The sequence below is a fragment of the Rissa tridactyla genome, chromosome 6 (assembly GCF_028500815.1).
Source record: "Rissa tridactyla isolate bRisTri1 chromosome 6, bRisTri1.patW.cur.20221130, whole genome shotgun sequence".
In the NCBI taxonomy this organism is placed as follows: domain Eukaryota; kingdom Metazoa; phylum Chordata; class Aves; order Charadriiformes; family Laridae; genus Rissa; species Rissa tridactyla.
The window spans coordinates 58,120,340-58,132,777 of record NC_071471.1 but is presented as its reverse complement, the minus strand read 5'-3'; the positions used below and the strand labels follow the sequence as shown (position 1 = coordinate 58,132,777).

Below are 12,438 nucleotides of genomic sequence, written 5' to 3'. Positions count from 1 at the left end.
AGGCTCCATTGCCAAGCAGGAAACTCACAGATATTCCTAGTTTCTCCTACTTTCTCTTAAGCATCTAGACAGACTGAAATCATATTGGTGGTAATCCGGTACCAGCCCACAAGGAACAGAGCTAGAGCAAATCCAGCAGCCCATTTCATCCCTAGCACAGGAAAACTGCGTTATTACCAGGCTCTGGACTCCTTGCTGATAGAACAAGATGTTTAAAGTCCTTGTGCCTGGGAAATTTATCAAACTGATGAGCCCAAACAATGAAAAGCATTTTGCTCAGGCACTATAAAGAATCCTTTGATTCACCTCCATCAATTCCTGCATTCTTCAGAAAACAAGACTTTTTAAAATTACTTTTAAAATAAGCTTTTTGTTTGGGATTTTCATATTTCACTTTTCTTTCCAAGATAGAAATCTAGCCATGAGCATCGCTATCGTGATACCTCCAGAAGACAGTAGCCTGCTAGCCTGGAAGCAAAGTGAACTACAGTGGAATGGCAGAAACAAGCTGGTTTCTTTAAGTTGTTTTGTTTTTTTTTTCTTTTTGAAAACAGCTTAAGGCTCTATTTCTCCTCACCCCAGCAATGTGAAGGGAAAAAAAAAAAATCAATCATGGCAGAGCCCAGATGGTTAGTTTCCATATAATCCACAGGATGCTGCTGCCACCAAGTTAAAGCCATATATAGCCTACCAAACTACAGTGATCATTTGTGTGACCATAAAAGCTCGGGATTTCTCTGAGACCTTGCAGATAGCTGGAGTCCAAAAGCAGTCTGCACCTCCCTCCTTATACCCTGCTTATTTGTTTCAGGTCTTGGCCAGCTGTCTCCAATACACATAAACTATATTCCAAAAGCTGGGATGAAGCAATAAACACTTTTCTCCTCACCCTCAATTTCTGGTGACCCCGATTCACTAGAATTGATATTATACAAATATGCAAATTCTAGGAAACTGATAAATTCAGAACATCTGCTGAAAACAGAGATGTGCAAAATTGAGGACATACTCATTTGCTCTGGAAACCTCATCTGTGAACCGTGATCATCCATCAAAGACAAGAAATCATTGCACATAAGCAGGTGACTATTCAGAAACTGAGCAGAGGTCTAAACCAATATTTTAGCCTCAATAACTACTCGCAACAAGCCAGGTCTGAAAGGGAAAAGAGGGTCTTTGCTCACAAGCTAGCAGGGCTCATTGACAGAGCTTTAAACTAGGCTTTAAGAGGGAAGGGGATAACATCAGGCTTACACATGACAAGCTGTGGGATGACACACCAAGGTTAGAGGGACAGGGTGCTAGTGAGGGCCCTCAGCCTGTTGCTCTGAGATGTGCTAGCTACACTACGGCACACATGAAGTCTTACAGAGATGAGCCACGGGCTCCTGAAGTAATAGGAGTCAAGAGGAAAACACTGGTGACCTCTCAAAGGAACTAAGGGGTGTTCTTCTAAGAAGGTGACACGGCCAACAGCCCAGCTGAAGCACCTCTACACCAATGCACACAGCTCGGGCAACAAACAGGAGGAGCTGGAAGCCACTGTGCTGCTAGAGAGCTATGACCTAGTTGCCATTACTGAAACTTGGTGGCACGAATCCCATGAATGGAGTGCAGCTATCAAAGGCTACAGGCTGTTCAGAAGGGACAGGCAAGGAGGCAGGGGCAGAGGTATTGCCCTCTACATCAAGAAATGGATAGAGTGTGAAGAGCTGTCTCTGAAGAATAGCCACAACCAGGTTGAAAGCTTATGGATAAGAATTAGAGACTGAGGCAAAAGGGAGTCTTGTGGTTGGCGCCTATTACAGGCCACCTGATCAAGGGGAACCTATTGATGAAGCCTTCTTACTCCAGTTACAGAAGGTACGGCACTCGCAGGCTCTTATACTGCTGGGGGACTTCAACCACCCCAACATCTGCTGGAAAAGTAGCACAATAAGCTGTAGGCAATCCAGGAGACTCCTGGAGTGCATCAAGGATAAATTCTTAAGCCAGGTAATAGACAGCCCCACCAGAGGGGATGCAATACTGGACCTGTCGGTCACCAAAGCAAGCGAACTCATCAGTGACATCAAGATTTGAGGCAGCCTGGGCTGCAGTGATCAGACACTGGTGGAGTTCACAGTCCTGAGAAATATGGGACAGGCAAAGAGTAAAGTCAGGACCCTGAATTTTAGGAGAACAAAATTCCAGCTCTTCAAGGGTTAGTCAATAGGACCCCCTGGGAAACTGCCCTCAGGGAGAAGGGAGCAGAACAGAGCTGGCAGATCTTTAAGGATGCTTTCCAAGCTCCCCATCCCCAGCTGCAAAAAATCAGGAAAGGAAGGCAAGAGACCAGCATGACCAAGTCAAGACCTGCTGGTCAAACTAAAGGGCAAGAAAGAAATGCACAGGCAGTGGAAGCAGGGACAGGTATCCTGGGAAGAGTACAGGGACACTGCCTGACTGTGTAGGGATGGGGTCAGGAAGGCCAAGGCACAGCTGCAGCTGAACTTGGTGAGGGATGCAAAGAATAGTAAGAAGGGCTTCTAAAGGTATGTCAGCCAGAAAAGGAAGGTCAAGGAAAGTGTACTCTCCCACAACGAGCAAGACTGGCAAACTGGTAACAACAGATGAGGAGAAAGCCGAGGGACTCAACAACTTTTTTGCTTCAGTCTTCACTGGCAGCCTCTCTCCCCACACCTCTCGAGTGGATGGACCGCAAGGCAGGGATTGGGTGAGCAAAGTGCTTCCCACTGTAAGAGAAGATCAGGTTGGTGACCACCTGAGGAACCTGAACATACAGAAATCTACGGATGAGATGCATCCCAGAGTCCTGAAGGAACTGGCTGATGTAGTTGCCAAGCCACTCTCCATAACATTTAAAGAGTCATGGCAGTCAGGTGAAGTCCCTGATGACTAGAAAAAGGGAAACACTGCACCCATTTTTAAAAGGGTAGAAAGGAGGACCCAGGGAACCACCAATTTGTCAGCCTCACCTCTGTGCCTGGGAAGATATGGAACAGATCCTAGAAGCTATGCTAACGCACATGGAGGACAGGGAGTTGATTTGAGACAGACATCATAGCTTCACCAAGGGCAGGTCCTGCCTGACCAACCTAGTGGCCCTTCTATGATGGAAGGACTACATCTGCAGACAAGGGAAGAGCTACAGATGTTGTCTACCTGGACTTTTGTAAGGCCTTTGACACAGTCCCACAACATCTTTCTCTCTAAATTGGAGAGATATGGATTTGATGAGTGGACTGTTTGGTGGATGAGGAATTGGTTGGATGGTTGCATCCAGAGGGTAATGGTCAACAGCTCAATGTCCAGATGGAGACTGATGACAAGTACAGATCCTTAGGGATCCATACTGGGACCAGTACTGTTCAATATCTTCATCAATGACATAGACAGTGGGATTGAGTGCACCCTCGGCAAGTTTGTGGATGACAGCAAGCTGAGTGGTGCAGTTGACACTCCTGAGGAACAGGATGCCATCCAGATGGACCTGGACAAGGTCAAGAAGTGGGCCCATGTGAACCGCATGAGGTTTAACAAGGCCAAGTGCAGGGTCCTGCACCTGGGTTGCGGCAACCCCTGGTATCAATACAGGCTGGGGGACGAACGGATTGAGAGCAGCCCTGCTGAGAAGGACTTGGGGTAACTGGTGGATGAAAAGCTAGACATGAGCTGACAAAGTGCGCTCGCAGCCCAGAAAGCCAACCATATCCTCTCTGCATCCAAAGAAGCATGACCAGCAGGTCAAGGAAGATTATTCTGCCCTTCTACTCTGCTCTGGTGAGACCCCACCTGGAGTATTGCATCCAACTCTGCAGCCCTCAGCAAAGGAAAGACATGGACTTGTTGGAGCAGGTCCAGAGAAGGGCCACAAAAGTGATCAGAGGGATAGAACACCTCTCCTATGAGGACAACTTGGGGTTGTTGAAGTTGAAAGTTGACGTTCTCTGAGAAGAGAAGGCTCTGGGGAGACCTTATTGCAGCCTTTCAGTACTTAAAAAAGGCCTACAGGAAAGACGGGGACACACTTTTTATCATAGCCTGTTGCAGTAGGACAAGGGGTAATGGTTTTAAACTAAAAGAGGGTAGATTTAGACTAGATAAGGAAGCATTTTTTTCACAATGAGGGTGGTGAAACACCAGAACAGGTTGTCCAGAGAGATGGTAGATGCCCCATCCCTGGAAACATTCAAGGTCAGGTTGGACAGGGCTCTGAGCAGCCTGATCTAGATGACAATCCTGCTCATTGCAGGGGGGTTGGACCAGATGACCTTTAAAGGCCCCTTCCAATCCAAACTATTCTATGATATGGGTTTTTTTTTTTAAAAAAACAAAAAGCGCAACAAGCACTGTTCAGTTCAAAACACTGGGATATTTGAGCTGAGTATCACACAGAGAAAGGAAACAAAATCCATTTAAAAAAAATTATCCAGGGTGCAGCATTTGCACAACTTCTGTCATCCAATTTGGAGAGCACACCAAAACCAAAGGGAAGAGCTCTGCCAGGTGCTTTGCAACAGCAGCTGAGGCTCCCAGGGGATGCAGCAGCTTATGCTAAGAAGGTAAAGGCTTGGTCAAACACCATCTATAGTGTACATAGGGAGAAGCATAGATCCTTGGCAGAGTTATTCTTCATAGAGTTATCCTACCCCAAGGTTACCCTTGCATTTAGCCAAGGCTACTACTTCCTGCAGGGAAATGTGGGATTGGCTTGGGGAATTTTGAGGGAGCACCTCCATGCGAAATGGCTCAGAGATGCTGTTATAAGTGATTTTTTTCAGGAGAAAAGCCGCTCTCAGCTTCCTCAGTGCAGCTGAAGGGACTTGAGGCAGTAGGGGGGAATGACACCAACGACGGTTTGAAATTGTGTTGGGGGGAGAGAAAGAAGAGGGAGTTTTGCCTTCTTTTCTTCTGCTTTCTCTGAATTGGCCCACACACGCTTTAAATGGTCCAATAAAAAGATACAATTTCTTTACCTTTCCAGCTCTGGGACCCTGTGAGTTTTTGTTGTGCGGGTTCCCGTAAGGTTAAGTTCAGAGGATAAACTGACACGCTGGGCTATGGGAAAAAGCCAGTTTCTTCAAATAAAGCCACAACGGTGCAAAGGAGACCCTGCTGGGGCTTTTATTTGGGAAAACAAACAGAAATGGCACCAAGCCCTTCTGCTTTACGAACCAATTTAACTACAAAACCAATGTTCTCCCTCTCGGGGGTGAGGAGGGGAGAGAGACAGAACATGACAATAGTCCAAAACCTTGGGGGGAAAAAAAAAAAAAAGATAGGACAAAAAAGGTTGTCTGTCCCCTTTTCTTTCTTGTCCATGGCTCCTTTTCTTAGCACACGTGTGTTCTTGTAAAAACGATTAGATTGCAATTTGTATAACATGGTGACCCCCAAATTCAGACATTTAACCCCTTTTCTCTGCAAAGAATGTCAAGAATGTCTTCTCTGTCTTTCTTTCCAACGGGAGGAGTAGGGGGGAATTCTCTCAAACTGTGATTTCTTGGGGGAAGAGAAAAAGAGGGAGGCGAGGAAAAGAAGCAGGGAATTCTCAAAGCCTCTCGCCTTTTGCCCCACTTGTGTGGGAACAGGCGGCTGTATTGCTCCCTTTCTGGACAGAGCTCTGCAGGTCTCCTTTAGTGGGGAGACAAAAAAAAAATGGAGAGTCCAAATCAAAACAAAGCCATCTGTTTAAATGAGCTACTGCCAGCCAGTGGCAGAGGGGGTTCCTCATTCACTCCTTCCCATTCTTCTCTCTTGCCTCTGTTGATTCTCTCTCAACCCAGGGAAAAATAAAGATTGCTTTTGCTTTGGCTCAGAGGGATGAAACTGATTGATGTGCTTGGAGTGTCCAGCCCACACCCACTCTCTCTGATTGTTCCGGGCCTTGTAAAATTGTCATAAATACGCCTGAACAGGAGTGCAAAGGCCACAGCATGCCCTGGACATGCACACATCCAAAGGGCAGGAGCTGGCCTTATGTTCATCTGCAGTGAGACAGGGCAAAGACCGCCACGGGGAGGAAAGGATTTAGGATAAACACCTGTATGTTCTTCCTCTTCCAACAGTTTTACATTTAGGTTAAGATACACCAGAGCCCTCTTAACAAAAGGAAGGCAGAAGATGCCCAGCTTACGTGAAAGGGTTCAGAAAGATGATGTTAAAAACAACCCCAGAAATCAGTAAAGAACCACAAGACCCCAACCGGTTCTGAGAACGCGTGCATACCATGGGAAATACATTACACAGACAAGACTGAAGCTATCCATTATAGCCAAGAGACAGAGCTCTGAACAAAACAGTCTGCCAAAAGGAACAGTCATCCAAGAGACCACCACTTAAGTGGCTCCCCGCAGGAGCAAGCTTTCTCCAGCACCGGCTCAAGTAGTTGGCCATCAGCCTGGTGTCCTATCTCCAACAATACCCAAAATCTCAGAGTGAGAGAATTAAATCGTACAGTTCAGAGCTGCAGAACTGGGGTAGGAATTTCGTTCTGGCCTTGTCAAGTGCTTAATTCATGCCTTCAGGCATGAGACCTGTTTATATCTAGTCTTGCTGCTCAAGTCAGAAGTGTGACTGCCAGCTCCATGAAGAAGGACCTCCTTTTCCCTTTGCCTAGATCCACATCCAAAGTCTCCATCCTACCTACCTTACTGCAGAGGGAACAGTTCCCAAGGACCAAGTTAGAAATCCAAAGACAGTCATCATACCAAACTGATTTAACATGAACGGGCCAAGAAAGGGTTTGCCTGAAGACTAGAATTCCCTTACGACAGACCCCAGTCTGTCACTTCACCAACTCTTTTTCCTTTAAATTTCAGGAAGACGACATGGCATTTGTGTTCCTGATTAACGAAAGAACACATAAATGGGAATGCCCAGAGCTGATGCTTTAAAAAGAGTAAGCAAAGCCATCTGTGGATGGGATGGGGAAACAGCACAGCAAAAAACAAGCAAGAGAGCCTCAGGAAAAGAGACTGAGCAGCCATCTGAGGAAGAGCAACTACCTGTGGATCATCTCACTGCAGTGAGTGGAGGCAGCAGAAGGCACACATTTGCATTCACTTCCCTGATGTAAGCACAGCCCAGAAAGCTGTTTATTTCACTGCTGGACAAGTTTTGGATTGGTTATTGTGAATTAAAACTGTGTTCAGCCAAGACAGAGATGCTGAGAAAGTAATGCAAGCCTGAAAGGAGTAGGGAGCCTCTTTCCCACAAAGCCTGGAGAGAGCTTCCTTGGAAAAAAGGATACATGGCATGATGGACCTATAGAAAAGTAGGGCAGGAGAGGGAAACCTGCATTTACAGCATGGTATTACGATTCTTCTGCCCCCCAAATCCTGTGAAACTGTTATCAGTGCCAGGATAGTATTTGCTATCGCGTGTCTCTCCTGTTACCAGAAATATCCATCCACTTCTCTGTGACTGGATAAATCCAGTTTAAATGTCTGGTGAAATAGACTCCCAACACTTCTTGGAGTCAGTTACCTTTCTTTTCAAACTAGCAACTCCAGTTCTGAATCCATTCGATCCCTTCACCCAAAAGACTCTTTCTGTTATTAAACTAGAGGGTCTCAAAGTTGTTTAAACCTTGGAGTTCAAAGCTGTAGAGAGAATGATCTTGTATAGAACTTGTTTTAGAACACAATGCTAAGTCTGCTTGTACATCTTGGGCCGAGCTTCTACACTAAAAGCTTTTGTTGAAAATATTTATCAAGCTTTATAATGAAGAACTAGTACTGCAGATTCTCATTTCATTTATCTACTTCCGCACATTAAAAAAAAAAATATATATATATATATCTGAGCACAACAGGATGTGAAGCCAAGAAGGACTGGATTTAAACAGGAAACCATCAGTAGTGATCAGCTAACTGGGGTGTTGAGTGCTACATACTGCAACTGTCAAATTACACTTGCTGTTTAAGAACAGCACAGGGAGTCTAAGTTTTAAAATTGCTCACGTTCACTCACTCAATGGGTCTAAAGAGCCACCAACATGGACGCAGAACAACATACACCAAAATTTCAAAGACAGCAACTAATTCTTGGCCACCCCAGTGCACAGACAGATGTAACCTAGCAAGGGTCCCATGGAAGCGCATACCAGAGATCAAGCACCAGCAAGTTAAAAAAACTTCAGCCAGCTGCTTATGATGGTAGTGCTCATGCTGACTCTTGGAGAGAAAGAGTGCAATGAAATAACACTAGGGGCAAATCCGGATTACTAACCTGCTCAGCAGCTGCCTGGCTACCCTGAAAGGCTCCTCCCCACCCCTCTGCTGAGGACACCAGCCACATACCTGAATCTCCCTTCTCCTCCACTCCCAAGCCACTCTCATGAATCCTCTATCTCCCACCTCCCCAAAACTTGCAGACATCAAAGACACCTGCCTTGAACACCTGAAGAGCAGGGGGGCCTGACGGTCAAGAAATGCAACTCTTGTATCTTCCCCTTCCATGCACTCTGTATTTTTTTCCCCTCCATCCCTTTGAAAAAGGTGGCAGAGATAAATGGAGAACAAAGAAACAAGAAAAAGCCACAGCTTTGGCCCACACCCTGCCTATTACTTAAGGGGGAAGGAACTCTTCCGAAAGAGGAGGAAAAAAATGTGCTCAGACACAATGGCTCAAAAGGCCAGGCAGCAAACCGGGCCACTTTGTACTGCTAACAAGGGAAACCTAATTACAGGAAGAGGGCAAAGAGGGACAGATAAAAGGGATACAAAATTTCAACATCTGTTGCCATAAAGGGATAAGAAGTGGGGAAACGCAAAGTGTCAGTTTGGTGTCAGTGACGGCGTAAAGCCACTTTCAAAGGGCTCAGGAGAGAGAGAAAAACCGAACAAGAAATTAGAGGGTTCTAAAAAAAAAAAAAAAAAAAAACAACAAATAACAAAAAAACCACTCTGCCAAAAATGCTTTCAAAAGGGGGGAGGAGATGGACAAAGACTGGATATTTAAAAGGTAGAGGATCTGGGGTGGCTTGCAGGGCACAGCTAACTTTGGCTCACTTTTCACAACAGCTCTCGTGCCCTGTGTCTGTGTTGTTGTGTCACAGGAAAGGACAATGTAGGACTTAGGCATTCAAAGTGTTTACAGTGTGAGGACTGCCACGCCAGACAGATCACTGGTGCATTTCAAATATCGGGCTTGGCAGAATAGCTCCAAGAGCTGCTGCAAAGCAACCTCTGGAGAATCCTACCTTATCGAGAAGCATCCTTGAGGCAGGGTTATTTGCCTCCTAAAGACATGCAGACCATCACGATAGGCTGGAGAGCAACAGTTCTCCACGAGCAAACGACAAATGCTGGCCTTGGAGCTGTTCCCAGTGGTGCATCGCCCTTGTCTCCCAAGGAGTTTAAACTCCCAAAGGAGATACAAGGTGAGAAGAGAAAGAAAGAGGAACAGGATCTGAAGAAAGTTTCCCCTTCTCTTGCTTGCCATTAACTGGCTGTTCTGCTGAGCCACACATTTGCACTGGCAGATGGAACAGGAAGGTCTGAGCAAAGAAAGGCAAATGGGAGCAGAGGTACCTCACCTGCAAGAAAGGCAGCTGCCATCATATCCCTCACCAGCACAGAGGGGCAAGGGGACTTGCAAGAGCCCAAGAAGTCAGCAAGCCCTGATACTTGATAGAAGGACATGGGTTAGTATGCAGTGGCTCACGCTGCTAATCATCTCCTTTCCTGTGCGGGCCTCTTATCACTTAAGTTATTCACAGCCCCCCTCCACACACACACCTTGACCTTGAGTGGCAGTAAGTGCACAGCAACTTCCCCACATCTAAAAGCAATCAGATGGCACAATGTAGCATCTGTGGGATGAGATACATCCTCCAGAGGTGCAGCTAGCCAGCTTCCAATGCATAAAAAAACCCCCAAAAAACAAGCCTCCTTCATTACAGGAGAAAGGGCCAGGTGTAGCAGCAGCTGGAATTTCAGCCATCAGAGACAGTGTCTTGGCATTACGCGGTCATTCCCCTGCTTTAGACTCCCCTTGACAATTGCTTGTTGCTGCCTGTTGCAGCTTTGATCCAACGCCATCATCTCAGCAGAGTCAGAAATGAAAGACAGTTGTGGGGGTGGGATGCAGCAAGAGGCGTTTCTTTTCCCCACTAAAAATTTCCTCACTGTCAAACCCAACCAAGCCCTTTTCAAAGCCCAGAACATATTTCCAGGTGAAGACATTATCCGCTTCCTCTTGGAGGGATGAGAATGGCTGCCCTAGGGTCAGGGAACAGCGAAGGTCATAAATACGAAAACATACCATGACCAACAGCTACAAGCACCAGCCAAGAACTTATCTGGCCTGGAACTAAGAAGATCAGTACACAAAAGGTTATTTAAGCTTTAAATCCTTTTGTAGCATGTTCCAGCTTTCAGCTGTTGGGGAAAAAGACCACCTACCCCAAGAGAAGAGAATGCCACAGAAACTGCTGCAATGTTATTTACACAGAGCCCCACACAGAAAAAACCCAGCTAACTGAACTATCTGGTCTTGAACAGCACTAAGCATCTAAGTAGTGCGAAGGATCCTGTAGTTTTCAAGAATATGTCTTAAGCATGACTCCACCCTGACTCATTTTTTTGACAGAGAAGTTGCCTGGATTCTGCTCTTAATGTCCTTGCTGCCACATTTAGCCTCTGCAGGTCAGACTCTGGCCCTTTGTGGCCACGAAGAAGAGGTAACCAGCAAATTCAGGGTGCCTGGCTCTGTTTTCCAGATGTTATTAGGACACACTGGGCACAGGAGGAGCTTTTCAGTCCTGGGTAGCTCTAAGGTTTTGAGCTTCCATGCCACGCTCCCACTTCTGGAGTCTGACCAGAGAAACGACATGCACAAGCCTCAAAGGAAGAAATAACAACTGCTGGAGCCTTTGAAAATTAATCCAAAGCTCTGCTGGGAAGAACAGTTTATGGAAAACTCAAGACCTGGAAGAACAGCTCTGTCCTCCCGTGCTATGAAAGATCACATCAAGCTTCACATGTGAGTTTCCTGGCTGTGCTCCCTACTGAGTCTCCTGCCCTGCACATGCTGACAAGATTCTCAGCTCACACACAGGTCTCCGGAGAGGAAAAGAGCCAGTGGCATGGTACATTCCAGCTGTGACAGGTGAAGAGGGAAGAATAAGTTTGACACTCCAGCCATTGCAACAGAGGCCCAGTGGCCTAGGTTGCCTTAGCTTTTTTATTTGCCTGTCACTCAGGCTTTGACGTTATTGAAAGATCAAACTCCGTTGTGCCTGTTCATTACCTTAATCCTATTTTCTACACAGCTTTATTATCTCTTCAGGCTTCCTTGAGAAAGACTGTCAGAGAGGCTGGGGCAGGGGGGAAAGGGTTGCCTATCTCCTCACTCCTGTCAGATGCCTCTATTCAAGAAGAGCTGGAAGACTTGATGGGTCGGTGTATCACAGCACAGCCTACATCCTTCTGGGGTACTCCCAAGGCACCATTGGACTAGGTGACCTAGAAACATGCACCATAGCTGAACGCACTGGTGCTGTCTTTCCTGCTCCAATTTGTCCTTTGTGGGATGCATTCTTTGCAAAGTCTTCATTTTTGTTACTTCAGAGAAAAACAGGTTTATATTTATATTTGATGCAGTTGCTTCAGACAATCTAAACACTCTAAACTATAGATTGGAAGGCAATTGGCCTCAGACCAGCCCTACATCCACACGAATCCTCCTCTATCTCCTTTCCCCAAAGGCAGCTCTGCTGACACCCCTCAGGTTCCTTCTGCCATTGCCCCCTTCTTTGTCCTTCCAGAGCCCACCAGCTCACCTCAATCCTGACGGCACTCCCTTGATAATCCGTGCTGTGACACTCCTACCCAGAGCATACCAGTCCTGGAAAGCTGATCTGGCATTCAATAATCCTGCCAAATATTTGCTATCCGTCCATCACTACACAAAGACCCCCAGGCTGAGAGTTTCAAATTTGTCAGCAGTTGAATCTCACGTCAGAATTTGAGACCAACATTTCCCCAGTTGCTAAGGTCAGCACCTTCACCAAACAGGAACTACTCAATGGCCCCAAATCAGAGACCACAGCAATTAACCTCCTCAATGCCTATTAAGACAGAGAGAAGACAACTTGCTTAAGTCAATTCCGTAGGTAACCTGTTGCCACCCCTCACCTCCCTGAGCTATCAGAAACACCAGCCAGGACAAGATGACTGTAGAGCCTGCATTTGCTTCTGGCTTCTGAGAGCCACAGACAAGTGGGTGAATGGGAGGATGCAGGTCACCTTCCTCATCCCTCTGGCTCAGGCTGAAGCATCAACTGAGACAGATTAAAAGAAAGGTGTAAAGGGCATATTCTGACTGTACATGGGTAATGGGAAGAAACCAATACAGCTGTGCCATCAACTAGAAAGGCTGGGAAGAAAAGTAAAGCTGCTCCCTACTGAACCAGAACTGCTCCCCACA

General features: G+C 46.3%; 1 protein-coding gene across 2 annotated transcripts in view; it reads right to left on the bottom strand.

Annotated features, from left to right (window-relative positions):
* Positions 1-12,438, bottom strand: part of FBXW4 (F-box and WD repeat domain containing 4) — a 67,144-nt gene that overhangs the window by 5,882 nt on the left and 48,824 nt on the right. The window lies entirely within an intron of this gene.